We start from the raw sequence: 12190 nt of genomic DNA, 5'->3' as shown, positions 1-12190 counted from the left end.
TACTTTGCTTGCAATATCTGTTTAGGGAAAACTGATATACAATGAAAATTTAGAAAATGTTCAGAATTTAGGTTTAAATTATTTAAATATCAATATGAGTAGAAAAATAAATTGTATTTATTATTATTAGGTTCCAAGCGAATACAATAAATATGCCTTATTATTATTTATTTTCTCTATTTTGAACTGAAATTTCATCATTAAATCTTGTGATATAGTTTAGTTCTGCATAGATTTTTTTCCCTCTCATTGTAAACTAGTTCTGTAAATTGAACTGTTATTTAAAATAAAAAAATAATTAAAAGAAAAGTAATTATTTTCCATGGTTGAGGTGATGCTTATTCTCTCTTAATAAATACTGCATTTCTCATATTTTAAATTACAAGTCTAATTTTTAAGATTATGCAGTTGTGTATAATGTAATTAGACAGGTGCTTATTTTTTTTTTCTTAAAATGGGCTTGAAAAGTGCTTATAGGTGCTTATTTTTTTAACTAAAATGTGGCTATGAACCCTGTAACCGGTTTTTTCCTTCTCTGGGACATGAGGAAGGGAAAAGGGATTTTGAGTATAGTCCATAGTGTTGTTTATATCGCCTTCCTGTGAAATCACTGTTCAGAAAATATATTAACGTATCTTAAGTAATAAAACGACCTTTACAGGGACAAGTAATTTCTCATCGGAAAATGAGCCGATAGCCTTGGAAACAATTAAAAGGTCTTTTTCAAGGACAAATATTCCTGACACGCAAAATCAACTGTTGACTCTTCTATGAATTACGGAAAAAGATAAGATACATTTTTTTAACTTAAAAAGACATATGTCTAGTGGTCATTCCAAAGAATTGCGTGATTTAAAGCGCAGGAAAGAATGTAAATTTAGAAGTTCTTGCTGTATGTGTTCGCCAAATATATTTTGCAGATATTATGGGTTGCTTATTTTGGCAATATAGCACAGTGGCTGGTGAATTCTTTTGCAAATCGGATAGAAAAAGGCTCCGAACAACCCAAAATTGTATATTACATCAAATTTCAAACTCGCCCTGGTACATTCGTAATAACCATATCCATTTTGAGCTCAAAATGGACCAGCTTAATACTATATATTGTAAATTAGCTAGGAATTTTTTCGAAAGCCAAAAAAATATTCAAAACCCTGCCATTAAAATATGTAATTACGACATTAATGATCCTGCAAACTGCAAATGCTGTATGGCCATACTTAATGTAAATATTAATTGATGTTTTCTTACTGTTGCTGCATTATTATTCAGCACTTATTGTTATATATTGTAACTATGCTTATTGTATTATGTATATATCTCCTGTCATATATGCACATATTTTATATCTTGTTTGACAAGACCAGTGTCAATTTAATATTTCAAATTGCTCAAACTTATCCATTATTTACTTGCCTTTTTATTCTTTTTTCCGTTAAAATTTTTCACCGAAGGAGTTACACCTACTTCTTGCTTATTTTTTTAATTGCTGTATGTCTCCCTTTCAGGGTATATGTGACCGGCTCAAAAAGCTTGCACCAGATGCTTCCTCCATTAGCTGACTCTGTTTCACTACACCTTTTAAATGTTTATCTCATATTAACAATTTAATGTTAATATCTTGCTTAACTTTATTACCTTTTTATTATAATTTAACGACTTACTTTAAAGTTGTGACAAAATTTAATTTGTAACTTGTTACTTATATCTCTTCATATAGCTCAATTCCCCCCCCCTCTCTCTCTCTCTCTCTCTTTTTTTTTTTTTTTTTTTTTTTTTTTTAAGTTAGAAATTTTTTAAATTTTGTTCGCTAAGGGTAGGGCCTTCGACCCAGGTACCCAGGTTTATATACCTTTTCCCCATGAAAAAGGGCGAATTCGGGTAGATAATCTGATATTTCTTAGTACCAATTTCTTTTTTATTATTTGTTTATCAAAGTGTCAATGATTAAAATGCTGATGTTAGGGAAAACTGTTTTTCCTTTATTCTTACATATCAAAAACTACCATGAAAAATATTTGATGTGACATTTTAGCTCTTTTGCATAACAATTTGTTCATTCCGTCAGGCTTGTGTTTCCCTTCTAGTGCATTATGCAATGCTCCCACAGATTTGCATATGTTATGTAAGTGTTTCAATATTTGTATTTTCTTTTAGTAAAACCATCTCATCATAACTTACTAATATGCTGTATGTTGTTTATTCAGATGTTTATCCTATAACAATGCATTATTTATCTACACTATGTTCATGAACTGAATATAGTGATATCTTTCCTTTCTATACGTAAGATAATTCACAGTTAATTTTATTGTAAACTGTCCAAGAAATTTACAAATCATTTACTGCTCTTCTGTAATTTTAATGTAACTTATGATCTTTACATACTTTTGGTGGTAGTTTTGATATGTAAAAATAAAGGAAAAACAGTTTTTCCTAACATCAGCATTTTAATCATTGAGAAACTATTAATAAAAGAGAAATTGGTTGTAAGAAATATCTGATTATCTACCCAACCATAAAAAGAATTTACCAGACACTGTGCTATATTGACAAAATAGGCAACCCATAATATCCGCAAAATGTATTTGGCGGTGACCAAACAAAAGCCCACTGGACGAAAGCGCATGCGACAAAAGCCCACAAAAAAGAGCCCTCTGGGATAATTGCCCACGCGACTAATACCCACATCGATGAAAGCACACATTGGTAAAAGCCCACACAGATAAAAACTTACATAGACATAAGCGCACGTTGATAAAAGCCCACACTGACAAAAACCCACACCGAAATGTATGCTACGTTCAAATTAATATTTTTTCCCTTTTTTCTTCAGCTGCACAAAGCAGATTCATGAATAAAAATAAAATAAAAAATAAATTAAATTAATAACAAATAATTGAACAATAAATTTAAGTAGCGGTACACATTTCATTTTGGGCTCCGGCTGAATTCTGTCTAGACTATGGTTCCTCAATCAGGAGGATTACTCCTAAGGGGAATTTCAAAGTTTCAGAGAGTATTTTAATCAACCTTTTCTTTATGTATTAAGTATTTTGATTTAGTTTATGAATATAAAGAAACACTTTTGCTCAAATTTTGGTATTTATCAACATGTTTTATACTTGTTTAATTTATAAAATGCATTACAAATAATACCTATTTAAACAAACACATAAGTACTTTTCAAGTTTGGGGAAGGAGGTATTGAATGATCGTTTAGCAATGGTGAAAAGGGCACATGAGGGAAATGCGGAAGACATGAAAATAAGCAATGCCCTCTCCGAGAATTGAACCTGAATATCTCGAATACGAGCCGATTGTACTAACCATTACACCACGAAGGCATGCTGGAAGGAGGGAGAAATACCTTATATACTCCCCCTTTTAAAGACGACTGGGGATTAGGGAGCCCAGTCATCAAATCTTGGTGGGGAAGAATCGTCATCCATTACCTTTTTTTTAGCTCAGGCGCCATGCTGGAGACGTGAAAAATGAGCAATGCGTTCGCTGGGACTCTAACTTGACCGTCTCGAATATGCGTATAGTCTGCTGACCGTTACACCAAGAAGGCATGCTGGAAAATAGTTCTTGTAAACAGTTCTCTTAGATAAAAGGTTTCAACCTTTATCCTTATTCTGTTGTTACTGAACATCATGTTGATTAGTGAGTTTGGTTTGGTGTATGGGAATACGGCAAAGCCTCGACGGCTATCTGCCTGAGAGAGATTCCTTCGTGGAAGACTTTCTAAGAGAAACTGGCTTGTATACAAGTTACACATGGGGTCAACTACCAGTGTTCCACGACTTTAACGAATATTGTAAAATTGTAAACATACTGTGAAAAATCTGGCACAATTTTTATAAAAATATCACCTAGGTCTTTTATACACCATATAAAAGCTATGTATTTTTTACAAAATATGGATTATAAATAACATTGATTAGATATTATTAAAATGCATATATAGATCTCAACTGTCCAATTTTTCATGAGTTTTTAATTTTTTTTTTCCAACAGATGAGTGAAAATATTATAAAAAATAAATAGAGGGCTATGTAATTGATGTTACACACAATTGATGAACCAACTTCAATATCAAGAAGTCTGATTATTATATTAAATCAATTAAATAAGCAATGTATAATTTTAATTTAAATATAAATTTAAGATGCACTATAATGAATAAATGTCTCTAAGAATGTTATTTCCCAAAGTAGCATAGATGATAAACTAAAGATCTCACAGCAAGTGTTGCCATGCCATGAGCTTTGGATTCTGGCAGCATAATGGAATGTAACAGCTACAAAGAGTAGGAAGATTACGATATAAATATATCTGATAATACCATTTTATACCTTTTTGTTGCCTTTTTGTCAATATTATAACACATATGCTATTTAATTCTTTGGTTACTTTTAATGCAGCTGTTTAACTCCTATAATATTTCTTTCAATTCTTACTTTAGGTATTGCTGTAGCAATATATAAACATACTTTTGTCATTTTTGTTTTGATGTGTACATGTATTAAAATAACATAACAATTTGTAAAACGTATGCTTCATTGGACCAATTTCACTACTCTTATTTTATTTCATTTTTCTTCCAGTAATGAACAGTGATGTGGTTTATATACATGGAATGGTACTAAATAATCTTATATTTTGGGAGTAGTGATGGGCAACTTCGGTACTTTCTTGTACCCAATATGAGAGTAACGGGTACAGACAAGTACCCGGTACAAAATACCCGTTACTCAAGTAACCGTTACTTTGAAAAGTACCGAAAACCGATTTCAAGTACTGAGTACTCAAGTAACGATTTGGAGTACCGGAGTAACGGTTTGGAGTACCGAAGTACCCTAGTAACGATTTGGAGTACTGAAGTGCTCTAGTAACGATTTGGAGTACCGAAGTGCCCTAGTAACGATTTGGAGTACTGAAATACGCAGCTAACGATTTTGTGCACTGAAGGAACTCTGCCACGTCACCACGTGTTTGATTTTATCTGTACGGAGTAAGATTTTGAATATCAGAAAACATGTCAACTACGGAAGTGTCTGAGGAGCAGGAAAGCGCGGCAGGTTGTTTCTGGTGTTGGGTTTGTGTAGATTGTCTTTGATGGCCAGTGGGGGTTGGGAGAATTGGCGCGGGAAGTGGATGGATGGAAACATTTTCGCTTTCGGTTGTGTCTTGTGTGCAGGTGCAGCAAAATCGATGGGTGCTCTATCAATTTCGTGAAAGGGATCGTCCATAAATAATGTCACGCTTGGAGGGGGGGTTAGTGAAATTGTGACAGTTTGTGACAAGGCGGGGAAGGGGGTAGCAAGAAGTGTGACATCATATTTTGATTAAAATAAAAATGTTTAAAATCAGAAGATTGAATTTTGAAGTTATTTTAAAATTACCAAAATTTGAAGGTATTTCCTTAATTAGGGCAAAAGCAACTTTAATGTGATTTTTTTTTTTTTTTTTTTTACTTGCATTCCTTTCTTTCCTCCAAAAAAAAAAAAAAAAAGACATTCAGAGTAGGTTTTGAGAATAGTGTAGCAGCAGAAATTGTAATTTTATTGCTATTGTGTATTAATTATGTTTTATGCTGTAAACTTATCCCTTATTTCATATCAAATAAGCGCACAAATCATTATTATTGTTATATCTACAGATGTCATTAAAACATATAGTTTAAATTTAAAAATAAAGTCTGAAATATGATCCGTAACGTAGTCCTACGTTTTTGAACTGCAAGTATAAGTTTACGTAATATTGCGTGACATGTGACAAAGGGGTGTGGAGGGGGTATGTTGAAGTGTGACACTTTATGACAAAGAGGGGGAGGGGGGTCCAAAATGTTGTAGAAAAGGGTGACATCATTTATGGACAGCACCAAATGAGCATAGTTGCGTACTTGAAAAACGTCGGAAGATTTTCTTTGTATGATATTGAAGGAAGGGAGAGTACACTATGTTTTTTCCGGCTGTGTTGTGTTGTGTTGTTGGAGGGAAACAAAGGAAAAAAAATCGGAAAATATAAATTTTGATGCAACACTATACTATGAGTAAAAATGTCGCAATAAATTTAAAATAGAAAATTAACTATAACTAGCTGTATAGCACCCGATAGGATGCAATTTCCTAAGTAAATATCAGAAATTTAATGATCAATCTGTTTTAACATGATATTTTTTATTTATACTTATAAATAACATACCACAGAAGTCGTTTAATACCTTCAATTCGGTAGTAAAGGGCATGGGGGTGCGTAAGGTCTAGAAATTAAAATAATCACAAACCTTTATTCCACTCATAGATAAGATAATGACCTTCAGTACCACTGTGAAATAAAACTTATTCAAGCTACCAAATTTTAAAAAAGATAAATCTCTTATTCTCTACTCTCTCCTATATATATTAAAAATTCTGAATAAAAAAGTAAGATAATTTAAACATTAAATATAACATAAATGACCTTGTGTGTTTAATTGTACAATACTGGCATAAAATAAAATTTACACATTTATTCCTATACACATGGTTGAAGAGCTTTTCCACAAAAAAGGTTATACTGTTCCTTTTTAAATTACATTTAGGTTTATTTTGAGTTAAATTTGTACTTTTGGAGATTTGGCACCGTACAATAAACAACAAAATGATTAGAAATATTTTTAAAAACAAAAAATATGATTTTAAAAAAATGCATAAACATATATATTTTATTTAAACATTTTGAATTACCAAAAGCACTAGAAAATGAGGTATGTTTTGAAAACTGAGATAATGTAATACATTTGGATGTACTACAGTAATAAGTAAATTTCAGCAAATGGTTAAAAATATTTTTTAAAGGGCACAATAGGATTTTAAAAGGCACATTCATTATAACAATTTTGAATTGAAGATTATCAAAAAACACTAGAAAATAAGATAGCAAAAGATTTAAAACTGTGAGAGCTCAATACCTGGATGTAGTAACTGCTGTAAACACAAAAATGCAACAGAATGGTAAAAAATATTTTTAAAACTCAAATTACAGCCAAAGCGCATTGAGTGAAGGATTATTAAAAACACTAAGGAAATAAGGCAGCATGTCTCTAAAACTACTAGAACGTAATATCTGGATGCTGTAACAGCAAAAAGCAACAAAAATATTTGTAAAATCCCATTATATGAATTCAATAAGTACATTCGATATAAAAATTTAAATTAAAGATGATTTAAACACTAGAAAATAAGATAGCATGCTTTCAACTATATGAGAACTTTACATATGTGAGGTACAGCTAAGTAAATAATAGAACTGTAGAACTTTATATTATATTAATAATTTAAATACAATTTCAAAATAATATTTTTTTAAGAAATTGACATTTGAATGAAGTAATATTTCATTTAATTAAAACTTTGAAAGGCTGTGCAAAACGTTATAAAAGTATCAAATTTTTTAACTTTATGGAAATTTTAGGCATTTAATTCCTTCTATTTTTTTTTATAAAGACCACTTAAAATATGTAACGAAAAATTAAGCATAAAAAATTTGACTCCCAGAAACAGTTTTGAAAATAATGCAGTGAAAATAAACATAGAAATAAACATTTTAAGCTGAACTTAGGTTGGAATTTTAAGAAGGTCAACAAATAATTAAATATTATAATTGTAATGTAAGAAAATTAGTTGTTTCAACTTTTGTCGACTCAAACGGTTTCGCCGATCATTCAGTATTAATCCAGCTTTAGAGAACACCCTTTCGCATGGCACTAAAGTGGCCACAAGGCCTAATGTTTTCCATGATAATTCATACAAATTAGAAAATACATTTTTATGCTTTTCCCACCACTCCAGTGGATCAGATTTCCTGGAAAGAATGGGCTCTTGCAGGTATCTTTTCACTTCTGCCGCAGCTTTGTCGATCGCCGCGTCTGCTGCAGGAGCTGAAGTTCGAGAGTCTTTACTCTCAAACTCTAACCAAACCGATGATTCGTCTATCTCTTCATCATCCCCTTCCACATCCTCAACAAGATTATGGATAGTTTGTGCAACTACCGATAACTCATAGATAATATCACTTTCAATTTTTTTGGCGACATCACATTTGAGCCCCAATTTTTTTATTCGGGGGTCAAGGAAAGCGGCTTGAGCAATGTCTTCTCTTGAATCGATAGTTGTAAATGTATTACCCAATTCATGTTGTAGTACTAGTACCACATTTTGTACTTGTTCATTAACACTTTTACTGAGCAGATTTTCACAGATTTTTTGAAGTCCGCTGATTAACACAGGCACCATAGATGCTGACAAGTATTTTTCTGAACTCAACTCGCAAGTCACCTTTTCAAAAGGTTTCAAAACGTCACAAAGATGTTGGACACTTTCCCATTCTGGCACATCAAGAGCCTCTGAGGGGAAGGGGGGGTCATCAAACCCATTGTAGAACGAATAGCGTCTTTCAGTTCAAGGAAACGTTTTACCATATAAAACGTGCTGTTCCAATGAGTCTTCACATCTAAGATGACTTTTAAGTCTTTTCTCTCCTCGCTGGAGAACAGATATTTTCGCAGATTTTTAGCAGCAATATTACTTCTCCTGTAAACTATCACAATATCCCTAATTTTTGTTAGAAGGAGGTTAACCTTGTTTAGAGAATTTGTGACAGCCAAGTTGAGAGAGTGTGCAATGCATCCTAAATGTTTTAACTTTATTTCGCTGTCGACAGCGTTAATCATAGTTTTGGCATTGTAAGTCACTATTAAAGACACTTTTTCAATCGGAAGATATGGTTGGCAAATGTGCATGATATTTTCTGCAATATTTTTGGCTGAATGACATTCATCAAAAATCAGTCATTCATCAATCAGTACCGTTTTCCTTTGCATGTGTTCGTCAATATAATGGCCTGTCACGGCCATGTAACTTTCGGCCTTTTGGTTGCTCCAGCAGTCTACAGTCAAACAGATATTTTGTACAGCACTAAGAACGTTTTTTAAACTATTCTTTTTTTCTTCATAAGCAGCAAGAAGCAAGGATTTAGAAACCGTTTTCCGTGAAGGTAAGGAATAGGTTGAATTAAAAGCCTTTGAGTATTCTCGGAATCCCTCATTTTCTACGATACTTATTGGTTGTAAATCCTTATATACCATTTTGATCAGTGCGCGATCGATTACTTTTTTTTATGTACATCCATCGTATTTTTCTGGACAAACTGCATTATGCTGGACTGGGATTTTTGTGAAAATACACCAACAATATCACAAGCACTGTTGTTTACCATAAGTTGTGTAGTCTGTTGGGATGTGCATGGTTGCCCACCATCTGCAGGGCTAGTGACGACAGAACGGGCTGGAGCGGCATCAATATCATCAACATCTTGATTCGGCAAAGCGCGTTTCTCGTGCAGATTTACACAAGGATGCTTCCTTTGCAAATGTTTTTTTAAATTTCCTGTTGAACCACCTTTGATGGATAAAAGGTCTTTACAAATGTCACACATAACTTTTTCGTCTTCATTAGTATAGGAAAAATGCTGCCAAACCAAGCTGAAATTCCTTTTCTTATTAGACATTTTGTAATTTGATTTTTTTTCTGAGGCGTAAGAAACTGATAGAGACTAAGCAATTCTATAAACATACCGATACTCACCAGTACGAGACAAGAATGGGAAAAGTGACGAAGTTGGGAGATGGTCATTAGCATCGTCAGATAAGCATAAAAAAAATTCTATTAATGGCTTCCGCTGTTCACTCCAGCTGCAAATTCTAAAATCAGCACTACGCTGTGAAAAGGGTAAGTGCAATATCACCTAATGATTCTATTCATCAGGCATGAAAGAGCAAAAAATGCAAAGGAAAAAAAAGGGAGGGACATGTATATTTACATAAACATGTCCGGATTTCCGGTGTTCCATTCGATAGTTTTTCCCCCCTCAAATAAGCTCCAGAGGGAGTAAAAAAGAAGAAGAAGATTCGGACTGCCAGGTCAAAGTTCACCTCTCTTCCTATCGGAGGAGCGTCGTCACGTCCTGGGGGGTAAAGCAGGCGTTGACAATCCGGCATTAGGCACGTGACCTGGGTTTAGATTTTGGCGAGATGAAAATCTGTTTTTAGAAGGGGGAAGAATTATCATAAGTGGGTCAGTTATCTTTGTTCCTTCATTAGAAAAGTGTAAAATTGCGTTTGTATTTTATGTTGATTGGCTTAGTGATCCACTAGATGCTGTGACATTTTCTGAAGTATGTACAGCAGGATAAAAAAGGATCATATTTATTTAAAAAGAATCATATGATTTACGTTGCTCTATTAAGCAAGCAAACGAAAAATATTTTTCATGATTTATGCTAAAAATATGTTGAGGAAAAGGAAGTAATCTAGTTGGTAGTTGATTCCATTCACCAATCCAACAACAGCAACTTACCAAATCCATCATTTCAGATCTACACAGTTTTTCTCCTACAAACGATGAAAAATTAAAACATGCACAATTCGGATTGCAAATCATCTAGCACTCCCCTCCCTTTCCCACCTGACTATACCGACTCCAATCGCAAGCAAGCAGTGCCGACGACAGTGACTTCAACTGCTACTATCCCCCCCCCCACACACAACGAATGGCCTTTTGAAAAATTTCCACTATTTCACACTCGTCCTTCCGCGCACACAAAGGCAATTAATTATACTACCTCAAACTTTAGTCTCTGTGAAACGGAACGGAAGTTCCTCCCTTTCATGTTTGCCATTCCATGCCCTATTTCAAGGTCATTCATGGACACAAGGAGCGCATATCACCATTTCGCAAATACAACCAGATACTACTGTCCTCGTACCAAAACCGAAGTGAGCTGAACCCTCATCGATCCTCCAGTAACGAATACCGAAATACTGAGAAGAGACGCATATTTTCGTTACAAAGTAGCGAGTACCAAAAAGCACCCGTTTCGGTACAGAAGTAATGAATACCGAAAATACCCGTTTCGGTACAGAAGTAACGAATACCGAAAAGTACCCGTTTCGGTACAGAAGTAACGAATACCGAAAAGTACCGATTTTCAGTAAAAAAATACCCGGTTCGGTAGTACCGACTCATCACTATTTGGGAGGGATACAATCAATTACATATTTAATGTTGAAATATGTTGAGGGTAGGAAAGAAATATCAGATAAATTTCTCCAAACAGGAAAATGTTTGAAAATCTTTCTTTTCGTAGAATATGGGTATGCACTTAATAGTTAATAAAATATGAATCATTCTATAAAATGAACTAGCAAATTTTTATGAATATTTTATTTTTGCAGAATGCGTGAAAGTCAATATTAAATTTGAAAAAAAAAAAAAAAAAAAGATAAGCCTATTATGCCTCCTTTAAAAAAATCTACTTATTTACGATCAGTTTCAATTTTTTAAATCATTCTTTTGTGTATAAAGATGACAGCAGCTGATCCGTGCTTGCATGTATCACACATGTGTTTCAGGAATTAAATAACATGCTTCATTTAACTGCCATTTCACAGAACAGTACCTACCTGTTCTTAAAATGTAAATAACAGCCATAAAGGTTATTATTTTTTCACATTCAATTTCCTTGAACAGAGCATTACCTATGAGCCATAAAGTTAGTCACACAATTTTTGCAAATTTACAAAGTCAATTACTAGTTGAATAAATTAGAAGATAATAAGCGTAAGATAAGAAAAATATTTAATAAAATAAATGCTTGTATAGCTTTGAAAAAGTTTCAATCTCGTACAAAGAAGGGTTTTTACATTCATAAATCAAAGCTGCTAATGAACAGCTAAAGTCCGATAAATGCCCGTATTTACCCATTATATAGATGAGATTTAAATTAATGTAATTAACAGTTAATTAGCCAAAATGCAATCACCTTCTGGCATAGGATCGCCAGCTCATATTGGATAATATAAATATTCGAAATATTTGCATTCAAATTTTTGCACAATTTACAAGCGGAAATTTTACACGCAATTAATCTTACACAGTATATTGAATGAAATTAGCCACTTTATTTTTAAGAAAAACTAAGCTAAGTAAATATAGCACCACTAACACATATTCCTTAGCATTTAAATCAACAATAATTTAACATAAGCACACGGTCTTCGAACGTGAGAAATTGCGAACGCTTGGATGAAATCCAACATGAGCGCTTGGACGAAATTCCCTTCTTCCCTCTGTCATTCCGAAAA

The 12190-nt window shown here is 33.2% G+C and overlaps 1 protein-coding gene across 2 annotated transcripts in view; it reads left to right on the top strand.

Annotated features, from left to right (window-relative positions):
• LOC146998286 (proteasome assembly chaperone 3-like) overlaps window positions 1-12190 on the top strand; it is a 58234-nt gene that overhangs the window by 16413 nt on the left and 29631 nt on the right. The window lies entirely within an intron of this gene.

The sequence above is a fragment of the Stegodyphus dumicola genome, chromosome 3 (assembly GCF_044657685.1).
Source record: "Stegodyphus dumicola isolate Sdum_Otavi_A_Nest chromosome 3, ASM4465768v1".
Lineage (NCBI taxonomy): Eukaryota > Metazoa > Arthropoda > Arachnida > Araneae > Eresidae > Stegodyphus > Stegodyphus dumicola.
Note: the sequence above shows the minus strand (reverse complement) of the source record. Positions and strands in the feature narration are given on the sequence as shown.